Raw genomic sequence first — 19,936 nt, 5'->3', positions numbered from 1 at the left:
AAGAACCAACAGAAGTATTTTGTAAAGACAAATGTGACATAAATGTTCCAATGTCCCACATGATGGCGATGATGATGAAAGCTCATCTCCAGGGCTGGCTGTGAATCTCATGTGCCATGTGGATCTTTGGGGAAAGATTCCTGAAGCAACCCTGGGGAATGTGAAATGCACCTTTCTCTGGACTTAGGGGTTAAACCTAAACATCTTCCATCTAGGAGTCTGTGTGTAGATCCAAAGTCAACCTTAGTCATTTTTTCCTCCTATAGAGCCCTTGTAACTGCCACTCAGTGTTTAGGACCAGAAAAAGGTCTGTCTGTCCTAGATGCCCACTATGCTTGGTGGCCAGGAGACTCCAAGTTAACTTTAAGTCTCTACTGCAGTAATTATTTCATGTTGAGTTCTGACACGGTTATCTATCCCATTCCTCTCTGAGAATCTCTGCAGATTCTGATCTTTCTGTTTTACTTTAAAGGCCATTAGAGACATTTTCTAAATGTCAGCTAATTCAACTTATTTTTGAGTGTGTGAATTAGGAGTTCTGTAAGCAGCAAATCACTGGGGAATAAACAGATGATGAAAAATAAATGAATGATAGAACTGGATAGCACAAAGAGGGAACCTTAATGCATGTTGATGAAAAAAATCATTTAGGCAATTAGGGGAACCCCAGGAAAGAATGGAGGCTGTGACAAGAAAATCTGTGTTACCAACGTGAAAGATGGTCTCACAGGAGAGGGTGGGAGGAAAAGATGCTGACGCAAGGAACTTTAGAAAGGAGTGGAGCCTGCAAGAGGAAAGGCAAGAAGAATGGCATAAGCACTGTACTCAGGCTGACAAGGTTGTTTTTTACAGGACTAGTTAACAATTCTGATGTTGCTATGCATGTACACAGGAACTAAACAATTAAGCAAATGGGTGACAGATGATGGCAACTAGCGTTCTCACTGTTGGAGTAGAAATTTACAAATGAGCAAGATGAAGGGCTAGAGTACTTCATGTGATAATGAATTAAAGTTGGAGATATCAACATGAACTGATTTTTAGCTTACTGAAGCTACAGATGGTTGCAGATGGAAATATTTACATGTGTGTATATATATATGCATATATATGAGTTAGTATATACATACATATATAATACATATACATTTTTTTTGTTTAGTTAGCTGAAAAGACCTAAAAAAAAAAAAATCACCCCAGTAGCAATGAGCACAGCTAGTACCCAGATCTTGGTTTCTAACGCCATTCTCCATTCAAAGGAACCAAGGCTTCTTGGGGAAATGCCCTAGGACTAGAGCAGGAAATCTGCAAAAGGAGCCTAGAACAGAAAGTAAGAAAGGTGTCAAAAGTTTAAAAAGCTCACATTGATTGGCGGGGGGGGAGGTCAAAGAAGCATAGGAGCCAAATGGAAGAACTTTCAACAGCCAAAGCTGGAACAATTTAAGCAACAAAATTACATAGTGTTGGATTAAAATCTAGAGTAAAAAATAAATATTTATGAGTACCTATTTACCTAAATAAATGATTAAATAAATTTACTCAGGGAGAAGGACAAATATCCTGTGTAGAAGAATTCCAACAATTATGTAAATATTCTGCCCTCAAGGAGAGGGAAGGATGGCTCCAGACTTGTTAGGTTTGGTCTGCACACAGAGACTTTGTTCCAAAGAATATGTGAGAAGGGCAAAAAAAATAGTAATTTTAAAATAGAGAAGTGTATACAATTTTACGGTAGAGAAATCTGACAAATACAATCTCAATCATGTGCCCAAGGTCAACAGCAACATTCATAAATCATGTTGGTAGTAAGTACCCTTCATAGGATATGATGGAAATGGCACTTTATCACTATAGCTTTCCTCGCAGAAACTTGCAACTTGAGACTATCATGGGAAAAAAACATCAGATTCCAATGAAGGGACATCATACAAAATACCTGACTCCTCACAACTATCAAGGGCATCAAAAACAAGTGATGAACTGTCACAGCCATAAGGAGCCTAAGGAGACAGGACAACAAATGGACTGTGGTATCCAGGATGGGGTTCCAGAGCAGAAAGGACAATAAAACCTAAGGAAATCCGAATTAAGCTATCAACTTTGGTAAATGCCAATATATAAATATTGGTTCATTAATTATAATAAATATATAAAACTCATGCATGATGTTAACAATGGGGAAATGGTGTGGGATATAAGAAAATTTTCTGTACTGTATTTTTAATTTTTTGATAAACATAAAATGAAAAATAAAGCCTATTTTTGGAAATGAATGAAAACTACTTAGAAATTTAGCTTTACAAATTATTGAGTAGTTGCTATTGCTTACTATGTTCCAGACACTGTCATATTTGAGGGGCTCAAGATTTTGTTTATTTAACTTCAAATCTTACAGAGATGTTGTAAATATTAAAAAGGAGAATACATGTAAAGTGTTTAGTACAGTGGCTGGAACCTAGGGGACTCAATGATTTGTTGAGCGGGGAGCATAATGGTGATGGTTGGGTTTTGCTTTTTTTTAAATTGAGATATGCTGATGTACAATATTGTATAAGTTACAGGTGTACCACATAGTGAGTCATTATTTTTAAAGGTTATATATTCCATTTATAGTTATTATAAAATATTGGCACTATTCCCTGTGTTATAAATATATTCTTGTAGCTTGTTTATTTTATACATAATAATTTGTATCTCTTAATCCCCTACCTCTATCTTGCCCCTCGCTACCTTCCTAGTCCTAGTGGTAACCACTAGTTTGTTCTCTATATCTATGAGTTTGTTTCCTTTTTGTTATAGAATCTAGTTTTTTTTTAATTTTAGATTCTACATACAAGTGATATTATACAGTATTTGTCTTTCTCTGACTGACTTCACTTAGCATATTACCCTTCAAATCCATGCATGTTGTTGCAAATGACAACGTTTCATTTTTTATGACTAAGTAGTATTTCATTACACACACACACGCCACCTACTAAGCGGAAAAAAAAAATATTTGCTAATGATATGACCAATAGGGGGTTAATAATTCAAAATAAAAAAGCAAATAACCTGATTAAAAATGGGTAGAAGATTTGAATAGACATATTTCCAAAGAAGACATACAGATGGCCAACAGGCACATGAAAAGGTGCTCAACATTGTTAATCATCAGGGAAATGCAAATTAAAAACAGGATAAGATATTACCTCGCACCTGTCAGAATAGGTATCAGCAAAAAGACCACACATAACATATGTTGGCGAGGGGTGGAGGAAGGGAAACACTGTTGGTGGGAATGTAAATTGTACAGCCACTGTAGAAAACAGTACGGCAGTTTCTCAAAAATGTAAAAATAGAACTGCCATGTGACCCAGCAATTCTACTCCTGGATATACATCTGAAAAAATGAAAACACTCATTTGAAATGTTCATAGCAGCATTATTTACAACTGCCAAGATGTGGAAGTAACCTATGTGTCCATCAAGAGATAAATGAGTTTTTGCATTTAAAAACTGACAGGCAACAACGTAAGGTGACTTGTCTGCTCTAGTCTGGGGCCAGTCAAGGAAGTTTTGGATAAGGTGAGTCCTTAAGGATGAGTAACCATTTGATGGGTGAGGAAGGCAGAGGCAGCATGCCTGCAGCAGAACCAGAATAATCAAAGGCCTAGAAAGCATGCTCTGAGAGTTCTCTAAGCAGGACTGCAGCTGTGTGTGATTTGCTTTTGCTGCAGTGCATTACAGAAAGCTGAAAGGAGTGAAGAGAAATAAGGCTAGAGTGGGCAGCAATGGCCATGGCACAAAAGCTCCTGTGCTGGGCTAAGGAGCCTAGGTTTTCTTCTACAAAACCAATGAGAATTTTCAACCCTACAGAGGGGCAATCACATTCCCATTTTGGTTAGACTCATCCTGGCTGCTGTGAGGAGTGGGCTTGGAGTACAACCAGAGAGGATGCTGTAAGGCTGCGGAACATGAAGCTGTTTGAAAAGCATGGCATTTTCTTGGGGGCAGTTATAACCCTCTGACTTCCCAAGGTAACTACACTTTTGTGAAGTGCCTGTCTAAATATTCTCCTTTTATGTGTATTAGCTATAAAGGTAGAAGCTCACTTTGGCACAGAAATACATTTGTGAGACAGAGGGAAACGTTTCTTTTATGACCACTTCTTGTTCCAGCCTTCCTTGCCAGGAGAAAAGAATGCAAGCTAGAAATGAAAAATCTGAGACTTTAGGAGTTGCCATTTTGAAGCGCTCCCTCTCTCATACTCAAAGCCATAGTATTTTCCAGATTCTCAATTTTTAGTTCATCTTTTCCTAAGTATTTAGGATCGCTAACCCAAAACTAAACCTTAACAAATGGCTAATATTCTAATTACTGAGCTTGATTAAATGGATAGAACCCAAGTTTGGAATCTGGGCATCTCTGTTCTTGCCTCAGTTTGCCTGCTTACCTTCTGGGGGACTTTATAAAGTCTTTCAACACTTTGGAGCCTGTTTTAAAATTTTTCTTAAATAGGAAATATATCCCAACCCTACCACTATCACCATCATCACCAACACACCCCCATCATCACCAACATGAAGACATCACACTGACTCCTTCCTCTCAGGTTTCAGGAAGGATTAAATGTGGCTGTGAATGGACAAGCAGCTTGCTCTTGTCATCCAAAGATAAGAGCACACGAATAATCCTCAAATGGCAACAGTGAGACTTTGGTCACACTCAGTGCCTGGCACCTATGAGGCACTCAGAGAATGAAACCCAGGTCATGTATCACATCCTTTTGCCCCCTCTACTATTTAGACACATGCTCTATGATACGGAAATGGGATCATAGTGTGTCCTGGTGTTCCTGGCTTGCTGGCATGGAGTAGCTTATTGAAATGTGAGCATAAGTACTGGAACAGCTTTGGTTCTGTTACCATTAAGGGTTCCAATTACATCCTAAAACATGTTCATGGTCCTCTGAGAGTGGGCTTGGCTCATTAATCATTGAATCTACTGAAAAATAAAGAGATCCTTTCATGGAGTATCTATCTAACCACATATATGTCATTATCAAATAGGTCGTTTTCTTATTCTACAGCTATCATTTTTTTTAATGGCCACACCCGTGGCATATGGAAATCACAGGGCCAGGGATTGAATCCAAGCTGTGACCTACCCCACAGGTGTAGCAACATTGGATCCTTTAACCTACTGTGCCGGGCCAAAGATCAAACATGCACTTCTACAGTAACCCAAGCTGCTGCCGTTGGATTTTTTTTTTTTTTCTTTTTAGGGCCAGACCCACAGCATATGGAGGTTCCCAGGGTAGAAGTAGAATCAGAGCTGTCTCTGCTGATCTACACCACAGCCACGGCAACACAGGAACCAAGCAGCATCTACAACCTGTATCACAGCTCACAGCAACGCCAGATCCTTAATCCACTGAGTGAGGCCAGGGGTCAAACCTGCATCCTCATGGATACTAGTCAGATTCATTTCCACTGTGGCACAGTGGGAACTCCTGCAGTTGGATTTTTAACTCACTGCACCACAGCTGGAATGTCTTAGCTTTTTTTTTTTCTTTTAGGGATACGCCCATGGCATATGGAGGTTCCCAGGCTAGGGGTCAAATCAGAGCTGCAGATGCTGGCCTACACCACAGCCACAGCCACGTCAGATCCGAGCCATATCTGAGACCTACACCACAACTCACAGGAACATGGGATCCTTAACCCACTGAATGGGGCCAGGGATGGAACCTGTATCCTCATGGATACTAGTCAGGTTCGTTATCACCGAGCCACAATGGGAACTCCTCAGCTGTCATTTCTTTGTTCTCCTTGTTACTCAGGGCAAAACTGTTCTCTCCACCACAGACTCCAGGTTTTGCTCACATTACCCTAAACTGCTAGATGTTACGTCCTCCTTTTCTTCCACATCAAATGGCCTTAGCCCAAGACTGGAGCTAGCTTGTCTACTGTTAGGAAAGCCAGCTGCCTTCTCAATAAGGATATTTTCTTAAGAAACAAACCAGACCCACACAAATTAAAAATCCCGGATAAACAGACGTCAAAAACAGCTAAGAAAAAGTGGTAGCACAGAATATTTTCTCTAGTCTCTTTCAAGCCACATGGACGATGTACGAACCCCTGCGTGTCAGAATTTTATGAAATTTCTGTACCTTAGCATTTCACATAAGGTATGGTACCAAGCAGAAAACAAGTATTTGTGGAGTAAATAATCTCTTTCTTAAAATCTCAGGACTCGACTAAGCCACAGGGATAATTTAGTACTTTGTTACTCAAAGTATAATCTATGGACCAGCAGCATCGACAAGATCTTGGAGCTTGTTAGTGTTCGCTGCAGAATCCCCTGCCCCACCTTGAACCAATTAAATCACAATCTTCCTTTTAACCAGATTGAGGTGATTCATTTGAGAATCACTGAACTTGCCCAAGTTTGAATCTTAACTGAAAACTGAAATCACCTGAAGAACTTTAAAAATTGATACCAGGATCCTGCAGATAAAGATTGTGATTTATTTGGTCTGGGAATGTGGCTTGAATATTAAGATTTTTAAAAGCTCCCCATGACATTCGAATGATAAGCCAAGGCTGAGACCCACTCACCTAGTCCACCTTTCTCATGCAGACACAGTTCTCCAAAGCTGGATGCACACTTCTGGGGCTTCAACAGCACTTTATAAAGTATGGGGACTGAGCAACATTTAATCTATTATTTCCTTCTAAACCTTTCACCCTCACTGTCTCCCTAAAATTATGCATCTATTCTTATATCATAGAATATCCAAGATGCACCGGAGACCCCAAAGCCCTTAGTCATTCTATGGCTTTACTTACCACCCCGAGCAGATGAGAGCAAGGACAGACTCAAGCTGGAGGAGTCAGATTCTATCTTCTAGGATTTGAGACTAGGACAAGGAGCAGGATGGATGGTCTCAGCTTCAGGCCAGTCCTCTAACAGGTGCAGACAGGACCTGTGGGGCTGTATATTCTACCATGGGAACTGGGAGCAGAGAAAGGCTGTAAGGAAACAGAGAACAATGAATCAAGCCCATGAAGGGAGGCAGGCAGTGTTAAGTAGAGAGAGTCAATGATCAGGCTTACTTATGACTTCCAGTCCTCGTTTCCAGACCCTTCTCTAGCTAGGCTCAGTTGCAATTTGCATCCCATTATTTCATGAAACATTACTATTTATAATTTACCACATGCCTTTGTTTCCTTAAGCCAGCTCAAGTTGCGTTTAGCCTTGGCAAGAACAAAGTCCTCATTCAGTCATCTTATTTTCTCTGCCTAATTCTGATTAGCGTATTAACATACGTGTAAGAGCATCAATGAAACCTATAGGTTAGAGACCATCCAACCTAAAAGGGGGACAAGGAACATCCACTTGTGATGGCACTTCTCTTTTTCAGGGGCATTGAGGGCATGATTTACAAATGCATATGCTTGAGGCTCTGAGCTAGACCTTTGCAACAACGGTTATTGTTTAATCCTCTCAACATTATCCCTATAATACAGAAAGAGAAACTGGGTCTCGGAGTGGTTGACTGAGTTTCCTGTGGTTGTATAGCTAGAAAGGAGCATGGTTTAGATTGAAGTCAGTCTTTCAGACGTTAAACCCATGTTTGTGAACAGCAGGGATGGCTGGCACGGAAGTGCGGCAGGTAACAAAGCTGGTGAAACGAGGAGGAGGAAAAAAGGCCCGGTTTGTTGTCAATTAGGGGTCTGATAATGGAACAGATTAACCAGAGCACTTCAAAAATCTTCTTCCTCATCTTTCGAACGAGATAACGGCTTTGGAATATTTCAGGGTCACCTTGAAGACTGTGTCTACTTCTTTTACTCCATGACAATGGACCATGTTGTCTTACCAAGTGGTCTCAATAACCCTTGTCTGAAACTATCTGCAGACCGTAACAATGAAATGCACCTTTCTGATGTGTGCTTTCTAATTCATCCTTGGACATACCTGAAGAGAAGCTTGCACCAGAACATTCTTTGGCCCTTGAAATAACTGGTGGCAAATGTTCCCTACAGTTCTCACCCATGTCTGCTTTTCCTCTACCATTTGGGTAGGAAGTTTTGCAAAACCCAAGATGCTATAACTAAAAGGCTGTGTGTCTCCACTGTTTCAAATGGCTGGATTAGTAGGCTTTCTAGACTGGCAGTGGGAGTAAAGGAAGGTCCACTGGCCAATCGCTGGGGAAGGTACTCTTTCTAGAAGGCAGTGACTATGAATGTTTTATTTTCAGTATCCTGGGACTTCTACCCAGGGGATAGGTGTGGCAGGGAAGGGCAGGACCCATCTCAAAGTTATTTCAATACTTATATTCCAACTTGGTGATGAGAAGTAAAATAAGGCAGATTTGTGTTGTGTGAATTCATCAGGAATTTACTGTTCATGAACCTGCAATCTTAAATTCAGGATGCAGCAGGCTCTTCTGAAAGAATTCTTGGTCTCTAGTTGGAGCAGAGATTCTAAGGCATTGGTTTTCTGGAGGTTGCCAACCCCATGAGGGCTGAGGCTGTGTTCAGCTGACGTTCCTTGGGCACCTAACTCACATCAGGTACTGTGTTGCCTAGCAAGCCTCCAGGCTCTCACACATACCAGTCTTCATCTCTGAAGTGCCTTTCTCTCCTGTCCACTCTCAATTTGTAAAACACATCCACCCCGGCCTCTTGAAGCTCTTCCTGATCCCTTCAGCCCACTTGACTCATGTGTGCTGCCATCCTGGATTTGTACACATTACTCTATGGAGATACCTCTCAGGCTGGGCTGCAATGTACTTGTGTTCTTGCGAGTTCATTCTCCTGGACCAAGGCTCCTCAAGCATAGAGAGCATGCTTCAGCCATCTCTGGATTCTCAGCTACCTGCTTTGCGCTCGACAAGCAGCTCAGAGTCATCTGAGTCAGTCCACCTCAGGGGCTGTCAGTATTGTTGATTTGCTTTCTTATCCTTGTTTTGAAGACACACAGTCCACAGAGAAAATACCTTTTGCTCTTTGGTTACATCAGGGTTTTTGCAGACCTATGCTTAGAAATAAATGTAGCCTTCCCAAGAATGTGCATTTATATTTAACTTTTTCCAACTACTAGTATGTAAAATGAACACATACTCTGGCCTAGCAACCCCTCCCTCTAGGAGTTGACTCTAGGGATATGTTCACAAAATATTTGTCAGGACATGTAAAGGATGCCCCTTGCTGCACTTGTTTTATCAGCCAGCACCTGGAAACAACCCGTGTGGCCACTGACAGAGGACCAGCATATCTTCCAGAATGAGCCTCTAAACTATGATTTTATGGAAAGCATAATTCAAAGATACTACATAGATCTCTATGCAAATGTATTAAAATCACTATTGTGAATAAAGCATACTCCTAAAGAATATGTAGAAGTACCCCTTTCGTTAACATCAAAAATCAAATTTGGTAGTTGGTACCTATCTATAGACAGGCACATGCATTATAGGAGCAACTGCATTGTTCTTAATACGCATAACTCTTCGACTATTTTAATTCACTGAATCTTAACAACTCTCACCTGTCCCATTTTACAGACGAGGAAGACGGGGCAAAGAGGCTCTCTTGTTCAAAATCACGTAGATGGCAAATGGTAGAGCAGGGATTCAGCATCACCTGAGAAACTGTTAAATATACAAATCTGGCCCCTCCCTTCCCTTGCCAAATCAGAATCTCTGAGGATGTGTCCCAGCAACCTATGATTGAACAAGCTTTCCAGATGATTTCGATGCCCATAGGGTCTGAGACGCACTGCTCTAAGCCATTATGCCCTACCAGCAAGATTATTTCTAAAAGAACCACAAAACTCTATTAGCTGTTCAGAGACTGTGCTTGGAGTAGGGGGTGGAGGGTAGAAGATATTTACTTTAACTTTGTTCCTTATTGAACTCTTTGGATTGTCTGGACCTACCTGTATTGTATTACTTTCCTTTTGATTGATTTTAAAGGTCAACTGAAATCACTGGGTAGGAGGATTATAGGCCATTTTTAGATGTTTGGCTTTTTTCTATTTCTCTATATTAAGACAATAAGAAAACAAGATTAACCAATACATGCTATTTTTTTTTTAAATCTCCCTTGGACATGTGCTGCTTATAAAAAGACACAAGGAGAACTCCCCCAGCAGAGACCCAAACTTTGTGTCTGCTACGGGAGAGCATCTCCTGGCAAAACAAATGATTCTCTCACCGCCCGAGGAGCTACCCTCCTCTCCTTAAATTGGTCGCATCCATCACCGTCGGCCCAGAAGTGGTAGCTGTTCAATCCTGAGCCCCGGTGTGATAATTGGCATAATTTCCCCGAGATAATGTGGAGGTTAATGAGGTACAGGAAGCTTTAGGCCATCCACTTTCATTTTCAGCTCAGGAAACGCGGGCTTTGATGGAAGTGGGGGAAATCTACCAAAAACAAGGAGGAAGAGGTCACCCTAACCCTAACCCGAAAAAAGTGGGGGAGAGAGGGGTCATCCCAGGCCACAGGGGATGATGCCAGCTCTGGAGGGAAACCCCCTCCTCCTCTAAGTTGTGAGGCAGAGTCTCTAGCCCTGGCGGGTGGGGGGTACACCCCAGCATATTCCAGTTCTGTCCTATGCTTAGTATTTCTTGGGACCATTCAAAACATTTCAAAAAAATAGAAACTGGAAAAATTAATATTTCCCATAGAAATAGACACAATGATAATGTTTTACTCTTTAAAAAAATATGAAATGCCCAGAAGAGTCTCTACCTGCTTAGAAATTCCAAAGCACATCAGACGATCTAAGGCTCTGTGAAGCCCAGCAGGAAGGAAGGATATCGAGTGTACGTTTAGCATTGGTTAACCTCGAGTTAGCTAGGCTTACTTTGACTACAGAAAATTTTCAAAACATTGTAATTTTGCTGTTTGGTTGCTTCTAAGAGAGCCATAGAGTTGTACTGTATTCATAGCAGTGTAACCTGGGGGAATTCTAGTACAAATACAAGTCATGTCTCCAGACCAGACTGTTAAACCATGAATGCACTCATTTATTTAACTGCTGCCTGGTTGTGTGTGCCCTGCAGGTAGGTACTGGGGTTGGGGACCCAGAGATGAAGTCCACACCGAATCTACCCTGAAAGCCCTCATAGTCTAGAAGGGAGCAAGGAACATAAACACACAGGAATGAGGCCGATGGATGGGGCTGCGGGGGCACCAAGTCCCTCAAGTTATGAGAGCACAGAGTAGAGTTCCTGCCAGGACAGCAAAGGAGAGAACTGGGATCCCAGCAAAGGCGTGGAGGAGCCCGCAGGGAACAGGGGCCATGCATGGGCTTTCCCACCAGATGGCCAGGCTCTCTGGTGTACCAGCTCTGGAAGCTTGGGGACGTTATCCCTCTGAACTCAGGTTTCCTTATCTGTCACGGAGCAATAAGAATGCCCAGCTTGTAGGCTGGGTGCAAGGACAGAATGCACATCATCTACTTAATATGATGCTCCAGTGTGGAGGAAAAGGTGGACAAGGTGCAGGTGGATGACCATGGCGGGGGGTGGGGTGGGGCAGAAGGAAAGATGAGGCATCTGGCTGAGTGCCTGGACAACGGGGATGTGGGAGAGAAGAGGACAAAGAGCAGGCTTCTTTGCTCCTTTTTCTTTTTTGGTAGTAGAAATATAAATATAATTAACTTCCCTTTAAACCACTGGGTTGATTAGTGTCTCCTAAAAAGATATGTTCAAGTCCTAACTCTGGTACCTGTGAAGGTAACCTTATAGGCTCTTTGCAGTTGTAATTAATTAAGACGAGGTCATGGAGGGGGGGCCCAAAGCCAATGTGTGATATCCTTACAAGAAGGAGAGAAAATGAAGTCATCTCGGGTAGAAGACCAGCCATGTGAAGAAAGAGGCAGAGGTTGGACAGATTCAGCTGTGAGCCAGGGAATGCCCAGGATCGCCAGCCACCCGCAGAAGGCAGAAGAGAGGCGTGGAATTGCCTTTTCCTCAGGGCCTCCAAAAGGAATTAGCCCTACCAACACTTTGATCTTGGACTCCTGGCTTCTAGAACTGTACTGGAGTCAACTCCTGTGAGTGTAAACCACCTGGGGGGCTAAGTAGCCCTAAGGAATGAATTCACAGGGTTTCTCACCTTTGGCACTGTCAGCATTTCTGGCAGGACAGCTTCTATGCTGGGAGGTGGGGAGACTGTTCTGTGCAGGATGCTGAGCAGCAGCCCTGGCCTCCTGCTACTGGATGCCAGAAGCACCAGCATCACTCTCCCCAGTTGTGACAATCCAAAATGTCCCCAAACATTGCCAGATATCCTGAGGTGGGGTGTGGGTGCAAACCTCCCCTGGCAGAGAACCACTGCTTGATTGCCCATTTGTCTATTCATCTGTCCATTCATTGGTGCATTTGTTTATATTCAATAACTATTTACTTAGCAATGAGTATGGGACCGGTTATCTTTTTAGGCTCTGGGAACGCCATGGAAGCCGTCTGTGCGTTCATGAATCTTGCAGTGGAGTACAGAACACAGAATCGAATCAAATAAGCACTCAAACCTTTAGCAAACTGGGGTAAATTCCCATCATCAAGGGACTAAGGTTCTAGGCAAATATACAACAAAAGGAGCCTGACCTCGATGGTGGGCCTGGGGCGTTTGATGGAGGTCTGAGAACTAAAGGGTTGCTTAGGCACAGATGACATCCCAGGTGGAGTAAGAGCACCTGCAGCGGCCCTGCGGTAGAAAGAAGCACGGGGAAGATGGGACGGAAGATGGCGGCTGAGGGCAGGACTCGGGCTTTGGTCTGTATCCCAGGATCTGAGCTGGTTATGGGCACAAGAGCAGTCACTGCAGGAGAGACAGACAGGGCCTGCTCGCATCTACTTTATTCATCTCCAAGGTAGCTTGGAGACAACTGGTCATTTTTTTTTTTTTTTCCAACAAAGTGGGGCCCTTTCTGTCATGTGGCTGCAGGCTCCCAGGTCTATCTGGGACACAGGTGGATGCAGTTTCTGGAAAGGGTTGTCTGGCTTTTTTATGCTTTAGTGAAGGGGTGTCCAGAGGCCATCATGTCAGCTCATAAAAAATGTTCAGAAATCTATATTTATGCCTTGTAGCTCTCTGGCAAAAATAGCATATTGTCCTACAAGATGGATGCAGCTGGCTCCTTCCAGGGAGCACAATTTGCCCTGGAAAGCCCTTTGGAGATGGATGTGCTGCCTTGCTGCCCACTGATTTGAGCTCTGGGGGAGAGCCTTGCTCAGCAGGCATCAGAGTCTGGAGCAAATTGCACCCCAGTTCCTGCCACCCCACCTCCACTGCCCTCATCATGCATTTTTGTATTGACACAACTCTGACTGCAAGGCGTCCCAGGAAAAGGACCCTAAGCATGAAATGCTGATACTCCTTACCCTGGTCTGCCTCTCCCTCCACCCCCTGGTTTTTCAGCTTTCTCTTTGGTAAAATGGGGTGAACAACCCCAGCCCTAGGCTCTCCAAGACTCTGAGTAGGGTCAGAAGAGAGGCCTGTGTGTGACCTACTCCAGAAACCATGGTGCCCTTCATGAGGGAGGCCACAGGCCATCGTGAAAGCCTGTCACCAGCAGTCAGTCGATTCAGGGTTAAAATCTTGATTCCCCCAATTACCAGCTTGAGACTCAACTTTCCCATCTATAAAAAGGGAATAAACATGCTATCATATGAAAGTGTCAAAAGGACTCAACATTTAAATATGGATGCTTCCTGGCACAATCTTGACTCGATGCACAGTGGCAATGACTAACGTTAACTGTGCACTTTGGGAAGTTGTAAAGGATGGAAAGGGAACGCAGACTAACCTCCTGGAGGTTGAGGAGTTGGTGTCTGGGGAGAGGCCCAGACAGGGCCTCTGAGAGGCACCTAGGCGGCTCCCAGTTTGCAGCCTCTGTGATCATCCCCAGCGCACCTCACACCATCGCTGGCCTGGTCCCTCCCTGCCTCTCACCAAGGTCATGCCTCCTCCTTTCAGGAGGCTCGGTCACAGCTGTGAAACCCATCAGATGTCCCCTGGGGGCAGAGCGTCCCATCCCCACTGGTGGAGGTCATCTCTTGCATCTCTCTGCTACCCTAAGACTTTATCTGCCCCTTTCTGACAACTTCTTAGCACCTCCTTAACCCTTCTGACCTTGGGTTCCAGCCTCCCCAGCATCTTCCCCAGCCACCTACCCACCTGCCTGGACTATGAGCTGGTGGGGGCTGGGTCAGTGCAGGGTCTCTCTGCACATCCCTCTTGGGGCCTCCCTGCCTCCTCCCCTCTCCTTCTCTCCAAGGTTATCTCATCATCTCAGCACCTTACATGCCAGGCACAGTGGAGGTGGGGATGGGGTGTTGATTCAGCCCTGCCCTCAGGAGCTCACATCCCCTGAGGGGACAGTTACCAGAGACAAGAGGAGATAATACCAGGTCAGGACAGGCTCTATGCAGAAAAATAAAGCAAATTCAGCCTGTGGAGAGTGTCAGGGGAAACTCTTTTAGAAAAGAGAGGTCAGGGCCCACAGAGTGTGCTGGAGGCTTAGCAAGGCATCCTGGGTGGGGTGTGCAGGGCTGGCTGCCAGTTCTCTCTTCAAATCCCAGAGTCTGCCCCCCAGTTGGGAAGTTAATCCAAGGCAACCTGCGTCTCTTCAGCAAGTGTGCTGCTTTCCTAGGCCTGCTGGCTGAGAACAATGGAAGTGTATTCCCTCACCACCAGCACCTGAGATGGAGATGGAGGAGTGGCAGAGCTGAGCACCCTCCAAAGGCTCGGGGGAGCACGCACTCTTGCATCTCTAAGCAGCTGGTGGTTCCAGGCGCTCCCCCGCTTGTGGCTGCCTCACTCTAGTCTCTGGCTCCACGTTCGTGTGGCCTTCTCTGTTGTGTATCTGAGTCTTCTTCTTGGCCATCCCTTAGAAATGTCTTATGAGAACACTGGCCATTGGATTCAGAGCCCACTGGGATCATCCAGGATGGTCTAGCCTGGAAAGCTTTATTTACCTTTGCAAAGACTTTTGCCCAAATAAGGCTATATCCACAGGTTCTGGGAGTTAGGTTATTCATGCATCCTTTTAGAGTTGGCATTTAGCACATTATAGCAACTGAGGGAAGAACCAGTCCCCCAAATTGCTATCCCTACACCCAGAGGATTCCTGCTTATGTGCATGAATTTATATCAGCCTTCTACTTTGCTTTAAATTTATTTCTGGTTTCAATTTGAAGCATTCAGAGCTCTGGTACCAGACCACATGGATTTCCTTATCAGGCATGTCAGTTTCTCCCCCTCCTCTGAAGGCTTGTTCAGCCCCTCCCCACCACTCCCCAAACACACCCACCCCCGGGCTCACACTTAAAAACACCACCAGACCTGGAAGGGGTGGCTGTCCAGCCATGGACCAGGGCTTTGTCAGCCTCCTGCTGGATCTGGGCTCTCCCAGGATTTAGGGCAAGAGGATGAAATGATTCCCAGCTGGAAAAACAACTGTGTCTGCTGGGCTGGCCGGGAACACAGAAAAAGCTCCAGGCTCAGGGTCTGCCCTGCCTTTGTTTCCTTTTGTGTTTTAACTCAAATTCCTTTTGTTTCCATCACTGAAACACAGACACACACACACAGTAAACATGGAAATAGTTCAGCTGAGTATGAAATAAGGTGAAACTGGAAAATGAAATGGAAAATCTTTTTTCCCATTTCCTTTCACCAAATCCCACTCTTCTAACTTTCTCTAGAAATGTATTTTCTCCAGAAAAACAGCATAGCCCCTCCAAAATATGCACGTGAGTATGCACAGCTAGAGTCTGTTTTTATTTTTACATTTTTGACATGTACATATTTACATGTAAATGCTTTTCATTATGGAAAAGGGCCTCTCCCAGGGCTTTGCACACTGCTTTTTTCCCTTCTGGTCTATCTTGGACAGCTTCCTTATTTGGATATATGGATTTATCTCATTTTTAACAGCTGCAAAGAACTGCAACCAGTGGGTGCACCATAATTTGTATAACCACTCCCATGGGCTTCTGATGGACTGAGTTACCACCAAGGTTTAGCTTCTGACTCAGCCTGGTGCCCCTTCCACTGTAGCTGTGCATGTAGCTATGCATAGATATGTAATATGATATATAAAATATTATTTATACATATAATGGACATTATATAGTACATAACAGCATATATGGATTATGTAATGTATATTTTTTGAATTATATAATACATAATTTTTAATATAATTTATATACTTATGTAATTTAGTTATTCATATATTACATAATTATACATATTATATAATTTAATCATAAACCACTATAGGTGATTATAATCCTCATTTTATAGCTGAGGGCTTGGATTTTTCCTCTCTGACATGAAGCTAGGAACACTACGCCTGGAGGAGAGAAGCTTTAAGTGAAGCCAAGGGGGGCAAGATTCCACGTCCTTTGTTCTTTATGTTGTACCACACTCCCCATTGGTTTACTCTCCTTTGAGGACCTGGCACGAGCCACATCCTTGGGCTTTCAGCCAGAGCCTCCTTCTTGGCCACATTTTCCTTCCGAGTCAACTCTGTTCCTAAGGACCACTGGGAAGGCAGACGTCCTTGCGTCTGAGTAAGCGCAGCAGGAAGGATGATGTGTCAAGCCTGGCTGGCTCCGTGATGGACTGTGAACCCCATCCCCTGTGTGTCTGTGTTACTTCCCCTCAGTCTTCTCCAGCAATCACACTCAAGGGAAAAAGAAAAATAAACTTGGCCCAGTGTTAGCCCGTCTCGATTCCTGGGTGGGCCGAATGACTGTGGGATCAAGTCACTTAACTCACAGCCCCCGGTTACAACTTCCTGCTCTTCAGTCTGGGCCCAGAAGAAGGGTACACCAGACAAGCTTACTGATGCAGCAGATGCCAACTAGTTCAAGCCCCAGACTGGCCCATGATGGCCTCATCATTGAATCAAGTTGGATTTTGCAACATTTACTGAGTCGGTGTGATCTAAGACTGGCCGCAGCACCTGTGTTCTGACCTCCGTCGTTGTGGTCTTGGGAGAGCCTAGAGCTCTTCGAGCCTCTGTTTCTTCAGCTGACACCAATGTTCCCAGGATGCTGTTGTTGGTGATTGGAAATGAGGGAGACAAACTTCCAGTGCAGCGGTTCTCAAACTTTGCTACATATTTGACTCACCTGTGATGGGGGCGTGGGGCGCTCACAAACCCTGATAGGCAGGCCACACTCCAGAGCAATTAAATCAGGTTATCTAGGGTGGGTCCCAGAAGTCTACATTTATGAAACAACCCACAACCCAAAGATCCCAGTGAGTCACCACTTCCGAGAACCAGAGATCGAAAGCAAGGCCTGCTCCATACATGGTCATCACTCAATAAATATTCATGCCTGCCTCCTCTTCCCCCAAACCTAAAAGCACATAAATCTCCAAACACTTTCTGGAGAAAACTCCAGCACGTGAAGCCAAACAGCTGAGGCAAGGCCAGGGCTGGAGTCTCATTGAAGTTCCCTGACTCTCACCATCTGCTTTTTCAGAGAGGAAGGGTAGTCTGGGGTCAAGGCTGGGTGTTTAGGAAGCTTCTGGAAAGTGAAGCAATGGCACTTCTGAAATTCCTGCTCTTTCTTCTTATCATACTCTCTTTATCAGCTTAGCGCTGAGCCAGTCTCTCTGCTTCCTGGGATAGAGTGGAGTGAGGCCCCTCCAACAGCTCCTGCCAGTGGGATAGAACAGCTCTATGCGCCGTCTGTCCTCAGCCAAGACTCAGAACCCCATCCTCCATGCCAGGGCCCCCTTAATCTGTACGTTGTCTCACCTCCAAAAGTCAACTTTACTCTGTTGTTTGAAGTTAAAATTGAGCCCATGGCATTAAGACACTGAGATTTTTTTTTAATCACGACTATAGCGAAGTTGGTAAGGATTCATAGCCAGCCACTCCACTTAGAGAAATTACCTAGACCCCTGTGTCCCTGAGAACTATCCTGGTCAGACCTGAGTCAGCCGCCACGGTCCACCCAGTAGACACCATGCCCTGCCACTAGCTCTGTGGCAGTCCCTCAACTCACACACAAGGCAATCCTTTTGCTCAGCCTTTCCTCATTTGATGCATGTCATTTATCTGGGTGCAAGAAGCAAAGGCCAGGAAAGCGTGTGCTCTGCTAAGCCGAGAATGCCCACCTGCTGGCACAGCAGAGACCTACCTGCACGGAGCACACGAGGACAGGGGCCGCCGAGGCAGAATGCGCGCGTGGAGCTGCCTGGAGGAAGGAGGTTTACCTGCAGACTGACTACCTACTCACTGCCTACCAACCTGCCTATTGAATCACCTGGAATTGCTTCCAACTGTGTGCAAACTTTGCTTAAAAGCCCAGAATCCAGTTCCTCCTCCTCTCTGCGTGTTCTTTTCCCCCAAGTGAAGTAGAGAGCCCAGGTTTCCTGGGATGCTCACAGAGGGAGAAAACCATTCTGTTGTCAGAAAAACATGTTAATTACAAGATACCATATTTATCCTTTGCAGTCATAATGCACGTTAGCCTCTTAAAGATACTGAGAAATTCTGCATTTTAAACAAATACTGAACACTGTTTATTCCAGGATTTCCCAAAATTATTTGACTAAGGAAAGCTTTTTTTCTTTCTCTCCTTCTAACTCTCTCGTTCTCTTCCTCCTCCTCTCTCCCTCCCTCGCTCCTTCTCTCTTCCCAATCCAACTTATTAGCAGACCACAGAAAAAATGCTCTTCCAAGAAAACATTAGGAAATGGTATCCTGGGAAAAACAGTCCTTTATTCAATGGTTGGATGAAGGAATGAGCCCCTAGCAACTTCCCTTTCAATATGTACACACACATCCTTCCCTAAGCCCACGTTCCCTGCCTCTGCACTGTCACTACTCCTGCAGGAAGCCTAACCTGACCAGAAAGGGTTTCCCAGCACTGCGGTCAAGTATTTTCACATGACCACCATCAGTCAGGGTGAGAAGCCCCAAAGTCAGCCCTAAGAGTCGGAGCCCCATGTTTCTTCTGACAGTGCAATGAGTGCTCACGGGATTGAGGTGGCACTTGTGAATGACGGTGAGAAAAGTTGGTACTTCATGCACGCTATTCCGTAGACCTGGAAAACTGAGACTTTAATTCAGGGCGCCAGCAACTAGGCGCCAGCCATCGTTTATGTCAGCAGTAATTAACTGGTTCACATTCAAAGATGGGAACAGGCCCCAGGATGCTCAGTGGTCTCTGTAGTGTAAGGAAAACCAGGCAGGGCTGGAATGTCTCTGTGGTGCCAGCTCCCTTGGAAAGCTGCCCCTCCGTGCTCTGAGATCTTCCCCCAACTTATTGATGGGGCACCCAGGACCTGGAGAGGAGAGGTAACACGCCAAGGTTACATCACTCATAAGTGGCAGACTTGAGGCATCTGCAGCTTCCGGGCTGGATCCTGTTGTGACTGCCAGCTGACAAGACCCCACATGCCTGCACGGCTCTCATCCATGGCTGCTGAAGCCTGGGTGCAGAGCCATGGACGTCCTATACAAATAAGACTACAATAATAACAATCTGTGCGTGTGTGTGTGCGTGAACGCGTGCACACGTGTGTTTGCATGTGCCTATTTCTGCAGGCATTCAAGAAATATTTGCATATATTGTGCAAATATGTGCCAGAGACTGGGAACACAAGAGGGAATGAGGCAGGCAGCCCTCTCATCTTGAAGAAGCATGTTGGTATAATGATTAAAACAAAATGAAACTCTGCTTCTGAAACCAGATAGGAAATGCCTTCCTTTATCGCCCTGCTTTGTCAATTCGGGTGAGTGCCTCTGTCCTTCGCTTTCTGTGGATTATTTTCTCAACTCAAAAATGGGTGTCGATTTCAAGGTAGTTTAAATACTGAACAGAACATAAGCTAAGTTCCCAAAATATAGCAGGTGCTCTTTCATGGTGTTTATCATTCTTTTATCAACTGTCATTTAGTGGTAGCCA

General features: G+C 44.4%; 1 protein-coding gene across 1 annotated transcript in view; it reads right to left on the bottom strand.

Moving 5' to 3' along the window:
* The window catches only part of LOC106507571 (uncharacterized), a 483,906-nt gene that overhangs the window by 95,392 nt on the left and 368,578 nt on the right, over positions 1 to 19,936 (bottom strand). Inside the window, exon 8 of the mRNA XM_084959096.1 lies at positions 6,834 to 7,016. The gene's annotated coding sequence lies outside the window, so the exon portion shown is untranslated. The remainder of the gene's footprint in view (positions 1 to 6,833; positions 7,017 to 19,936) is intronic.

The sequence above is a fragment of the Sus scrofa genome, chromosome 6, assembly GCF_054392235.1.
Source record: "Sus scrofa isolate SSC_HxYL_T2T_F1_AM1 chromosome 6, Sscrofa_HxYL_maternal_Yorkshire_Landrace_v2.0, whole genome shotgun sequence".
Classification (NCBI taxonomy): Eukaryota; Metazoa; Chordata; class Mammalia; order Artiodactyla; family Suidae; genus Sus; species Sus scrofa.
The sequence above is the reverse complement of the archived record's forward strand: the minus strand, read 5'-3'. Positions and strand labels throughout refer to the sequence as shown.